Genomic DNA, 6420 nt, shown 5'->3' with positions numbered 1-6420 from the left:
AAAGAAGCCTTGTTCCCCTATGACTAAATGTACATAAAATCCTTTGAAAAACACTGTTTACCTTATGATGTACATTGGAAAAACAAAAAACTCAAAGGAGCAAGCTATCTATGCTGTCCTATACTCCTGTTGCAAATGCATGTCCTTTCCCTTGATGACTATCATACGTATTTTCCCTAATAAAGTATTTCTTTGCAAATGATTTCCTAATGATGGAAGATGAGATGATATGTTTGACATTTTGTGAATTATCCCTTAAAAATCCTTGTTTTTACATATTTTCCCATTCCTTATTAAAAATCCCTCCCCTAACATTTCCCTTATGATTTTTTCCCCTTGAAATCAGCATACTTCTCAGCATTTTTGCAGGCAAGGGCAGCAGTTTACTCTATCTATTTGCTTCACTTTGCTCAAAAGCACCATGTCAACCACTGAAACCTATGAGCAAGGTGATGACCGGTCTTCTTCCACAGAGATCGAGGTACAGCAGAGGCCTCGTAAGGGTGGCAAAGGTGGTCATCATAGGAGAGAGGAACCCACCTCTTTGGCAGAATTGCAGGCTTGTCCTATGGCAGTGAATTGTTTCCGTTATATGTCATGTTTTCAGTTCTGTGAGAGGCTTGCCCAGATTCAGCACCACAGGGAGTTGGCCCGCTTATTTGTTTTGCACCTTCATGATGGGCAAGTCACTCTTGCAGGGGTGAATTTTGTACTATCTCCGGAGGTGATTTCAGAGGCTACCGGGATACCAAATGTGGGTGAGGTGTGGCCCAAGCGCAAAATGCTGGATTATGTTTATTTTGAGCCATATGTCAGGCCAGCATTCATGAGTCACTTGTCAGGGGTCTTTCCCTTCAGATTCCTCCGGGGGGAGTATGCTCCGATCATGCGGCTTATCATGCGTTACTTCACATGCGAGGGAAGATTTTCACAGGTCTTCTCTTGTCACATTCGCCTGTTGATGCACTTTACCCGAGTGAGGATGATGAACATCCCGGTTTTCTTCTTCCAGGAATTTCAGAGGATGGTGTCCGTGTTTCAGAGGCAGTCCCCAGCTCAGCAACATAGGAGTTTGTGCCATCATGGTCTCATCCAGCTCATTGTTTCTCATCAGTTGAGTCAGCAAGGCATTCCATGGGCAGACTTCATTTCTCATGAGTTCTTTACAGTGCCACCACAGCCACAACCAGAGCCAGAGGCCATTCATGAGGAGGGAGGTCCATCACACCAGCCCGAGATTATTGTTCCGAGACATGTTGTTTCCCCACCGCAGCTTACATATCAGAGGGGTCACAGGACCTTGTTTGCAGCAGCTCGACGAGTACTTTCTCCACAGCAGGTGGAAGGGGTCTCGTCGTCATCTTCAGGTCAGCGAGTGTTATCTCCACATCAGGTGGAAGGGGCCTCGCATTCTTCATCAGCAGAGGCAGTACGGGAGGGCAAGCAGCCCATGGTTGAGGATGAGAGAGTTGGCGATACACATCATGATTTCATTGACCTTGACGCTCACTCTCCTTCTTCAGATTTTTATGAGCTTATCAGACAGAGAGAGGAGGAGAACCTCGTGTTGCAGCAAAAGCTCGAAATGGCTCAATGGACCATCACTTATCTGGAGCAACGCAACAGACAATTGGAGGAGGAGAAAGAACTTGATGAGCTATGGAGGATCCGCGGTAATCGAGGTTTGAACCGTAGGAGGCCCGGTGACTTGCTGCCCAAGGAGAGGGAATCCATGCTTATCCGTGTGAATGCACACTTGGAGAGACTGTTGGAGAAAGCCAACCAAGACAAGAGGTTGCTACGGAACATGAAAAATCATTATTGGGCGAGAATGCATGTTTGCAAAGCAAAGATGAAGATACTCCAAAGGAAGTTGTCCGAGGCCCGCAGGAGGAAGAAGAAGACCAACCCGCTCCATATCTTGGCTGAGACCTCTCTCGCTCACCATGATACTCATTAGCCTCCTCCTAGCAACAAACCCAAGAAATTTTGAGAGTTTTGAGACATTTTTGGCATTTTTGAGAATTTTACAGGTTTTGGCCATTTGAGTGGTCTCACCCCGCGCGCGACCAGTCATGGGGAAAGCTCAGAACGGGGAAAACTCTACATTTTTGGAATTGTCATGCAAAAATACACTTTCCTATGGATGGGTTTCAGATTTTATGAAGATTTGGGCTTCCAAAAGCTCAAAATACATGCAAATTTTGACTTTCTGCCCCTTTTTTGAGTTGCAGAAAGATGCCTTTGGAGAAATGACTTTGGAGGGGTCAAATCAACTCCAAATTCAGAAATTCCAGTGGGGTTGGAAAGTAGACTTACAGACCTTTCCAATGAGCTATCTTGCACCTGATTTGGACACCGGGAAGGCCCTCAAACAGAGCTGTCAATGCGCGCGACCAGTCAAAGTGAGGGGCGCGACCACTCAGGGAAATTTCACTGTTTTGACCAGTTCGGCCAGCAAAACACTGTTTTTACTTTGGTTGACTTTTGAGGCATGTAAATGATGGATTTTTGTGTAATTTTCATAGCACTTAGATACTTTTACTCTCCTTGAACACTTCTAGAAGTTTCCTTGATGTAAATGGTAAATATTTAATGCATGGATAGGTTTCCTAGGTTTTAGAGGCAAGTTGTTTTGACTGCCTATTATCTAGTGCTCAGTTTAGAATTAGTTGAAACAGCTCCTAGGAAGCTGAGCTCGACCCCTAGAGGTGGGGAAAGGAGTTAGACCATCTATATTATGCCTTCTCTTACTCATTTTCATGGTTGGATTCTTGAGGGAGAAGTTCCTATTGTATATTTTACTTGTATCTCTGCAATTTGAGGAAAGGGAAGACCAGGGTTTTGCAGACATCATTGGGATTCTTGTGGACTATTGTGTTGATGGTGTGTTCTCTTATTATAATTGTAAGTGTGTTTATGTGTTCCATCTCTTTCTTTACTGCAGCTTATTAAACAAATGAAGTGATAAAGTTTGAATTCATGCTTGCCATGCTCAACTTTCAAATTTGTTTAATGTTTATGTTTTCCACTGTCTAGAGAGGATTCAAAGTCATTGTTTGCCCTCTTTAGCTTCTCTTTTTTCTTCTTTGATCATCCATCTCAGCTAAAGGCATCAGCACAAACTCCTACCTTGCCCCAAAGACCCACCTGCAAAAACTGAGCTCAATCCCCGCACCCTGAATCGCACTCCCTCCAATTGCCACCAAAAACACCAAAAACTTTAAATCAACCCCCCTTATCAGTTTACTAGCCTAATATCAGTGTTCCTAATTGGGTCAGCTCATCCTATTGAAATATCTACCGAGTTTTACCGGAGAGATCCTTCTCATACCCCGTAGGGCTAGCTACGAGGTGAAATGGTTTGATGTTGCCTTGAAGGTTTACCTTCCTCAGCCTAGGGTGAAATCTCAAGCGCTAACATAGTGGCGACCATACTGGGGAGAACATCTAAACCTTTGCTCATTGACGTGTTATTTCATAAGTCTTAGACGGAGCCTGAAGTTACGCCAGGTAGCCTTCGAAAACGCTCTTGTTTTACATCAGCGCAAGTAGATAAATGCTGCTTCAGTCAATCTCCGGGAGCTTGTGAACGTAGCGCTTCATTGACACTTTACCCCAGTACATGTATCAAGTTCAGATCTGATTGTTGATGGTGGACAACGATCAGACACTTGAAAGGCTGAAATCATTCACTGGCGACTCCTTTCACTGAAGAATCCAGCAATCAGTGCTTCATGGTGACTTCACTGCAGAGAGATCAGTAGCTTTGAGATTTCTCAAGATGGATCAGATTGCAAGAAGATATGCTCCCTTGAGCCGAGATCACATTCCAGGTTTTCCGAATAAAATTCCGAAGGTAGATTGGTCAAGGAATTTGCCTACATTTAGTGATGATGGTAAGAAGGATGCTGCTTTACATCTAGTCAGATTTCATATGCATATTCGAAAATTCAAGATCGATTTTCCTGAGGATTGCTTGATGAAGATATTCTTGGCCACTCTGGAAGGTAAAGCCCAATCATGGTATGAAAGTTTGCCGCCTGCTTGTATTTACTGTTTAAAGGATTTTCATGCTATGTTCATTGAAAGATATAAGGACTCCTATCCATCATTAAATTTAGTTCAAGACTGTTGCAAGCATGCCTATAGTTTTATTGAAAGCCTTGAGAAGTTTTATGAAGATGATAATTTCATGGATGAAGAGATCATGGAAGCTCTGTATGAGAATCCATTTCAGCAACACACCGAAATCTTAGAGGATACTTGCCAAGATCAGCAGGCTGAAGATTTCAATATGGTTGAAAATGAGGAAAGAGCAAACGTTGTTTCAGATCTGCCCACAGAAGACAGCAGCATGCAACCCATCAAAGAAAGCTCTACTGTTGAGATCATAGACAGAGTTTTGGATTCAGATGTTCATGAACAGCAAGGTGAGATCTTTGTGCAAGTAAGTGATGAATCTCCTTTCAATAACTCAGTAATAAATGATAGTTTGGATGCCTTGTCATATGAAGATAATTATTGTTTAAGCAGAAGAAAACAAAAGGCATTGTCTCCTTTGTCTGAAGAGGAAATAGATCAGCTTTTGAAAGGTCTTGTTACAGCCCAAGCTACAGCAGATTTGCAATGCACACATAGTCAGGAAAATGTTGGGGAAATTTCTTCCTCTGTTGAAGAAGATGATTGCCTTGTAGAGCAGCAAACTGATAATGTTTTCCTTCACAAAGATGATAATCCGGCTGTCATATCATATGAAGATCACTTACCATATTGTCTGACTACCGAAGATCAGAGCATACAGGATTCCCTTTCAGATTCTTCATATGTTTCATGTGCTGAAGTGTTTTTCCAAGAAGAGATCTGCTCATCCATTTGTTCGGAATTTTTTGAAGCTTATGAGCCTACTTTTACCGAAGCACATGATGAAGGTAGATCAGAATTTGAAACAAAGGACACCTTGATCTTTCAGCAGGAGGTGGCAGTGGCAAATCTTCATGTTTTTCATGATCCTCTAGCAAGTTTGTTGCAGCCAGCAGTGATAGTGTTTATTGCAGTGTTCAGTGATGAAGGAGATCATGGTCAGTTATGTTTTTGGATGCCCAGTTACCACTATCTATTGTTGATCATGAGATCTGATCAGGAGAATCAATCAAGAAGGCATCTGCTTGATTGGTTGCATTGGCATTTTGATATAGTTTGATGTATATTGTCTTGTATGAAATACAGGTGGTTGTCATCATGATTTCAAATCTTGATGGACTGCTGCCCTTCAACAAGCTTTGTAAGTTCTTGTTTTAGTTAAGTCAGTCATGAGTCATTTGTGTTGGTCTATTGAGTGAGTTTTTCAAATTATTTCAGCTTGTCATTGAGTCGGTTTGAGTCAAGCTTAAGTTAAGTTGCAGTCAGTGTTCAGTCAAGTTTTCATCTAATAAATGTGTCAAATTGTTGGGTCACATGTGTAAATAATGACTCCATCGCCCAATGATTGCAAGCACTGGTCTGCTCTCCCAGAGGTCTGAGGTTCTTGGTACCTCCAAGGAGCTACCATCCCCATTGGAGCCAATGTAAGTGTCGGTCATGATGCCCTCCATCAGTGATCAAAAAACTCTTTGCATATGCATAAGTAGGTGTCTCATCGATGTCAGTTTTGCATTCCATTAGGCATGCCATAAAACTGATGGAGGAGCTGGTCCTTGTTCCCTTCTTGGCTTTGCTGGATCAGGACATATCATTTAATGAGCTTGTGTTACACTTGTTTTATTTTTGTCTTGAAGTCCCAAGTCTTAGGTCTAGGGTTTTGGTCAAAAATCACTGCAAGGTCATGAGTCAGAGGTCTAATAGTCCCCAGCAAGCCGGAAGGAGGTATGTAAATATGTTCCATTGATATTTTTCATCAGGTACAGCTCATTTATACCTTGGATTTAAAAACCCTGTTTTTAAACCCAAGGTCATGGGAAATTTGCAAAAAATAAGGAAAATTTTCAAAATTCTTCAAAATGCCGACAATAACCCTAGTCTCCTCGCCAGAGTCCATCAGATGGTCAACCTGCAAAAAGAACGGAGTTAAAGCACTCAAAAGATCAAATTCAGGACAAAGTGAACTCAAAACAGTGTTAAAAGTGAATGTCAAAACAAAAACATTAGAAAGTGGGTTTGGTAAGTTAATTTTTTCAAATTGGGCCTATAAAGAGTAAATTTCCCTCTAAACAGCCTCATTATGCATTTGAGAGCTTGCAAAAACGAGTGAGAGGTCAAAAGAGGCGATTTGCAGAAAGTTGGAGTCATTCTCAGGGGCGCGACCACTCAGGCTCAGTGCGCGACCAGTTGGGTAGGGCGCGACCACTCAGCGACCCCTCTGCAGTGTATTTTTGTAAAGGGCGCGACCACTCAGGCAGGGCGCGACCACTCAGAGCAGGG

This window comes from Pinus tabuliformis, chromosome 4_2, assembly GCF_031772625.1.
Source record: "Pinus tabuliformis cultivar Carrire ecotype Pingquan chromosome 4_2, CPIR1, whole genome shotgun sequence".
Classification (NCBI taxonomy): Eukaryota; Viridiplantae; Streptophyta; class Pinopsida; order Pinales; family Pinaceae; genus Pinus; species Pinus tabuliformis.
Note: the sequence above shows the minus strand (reverse complement) of the source record.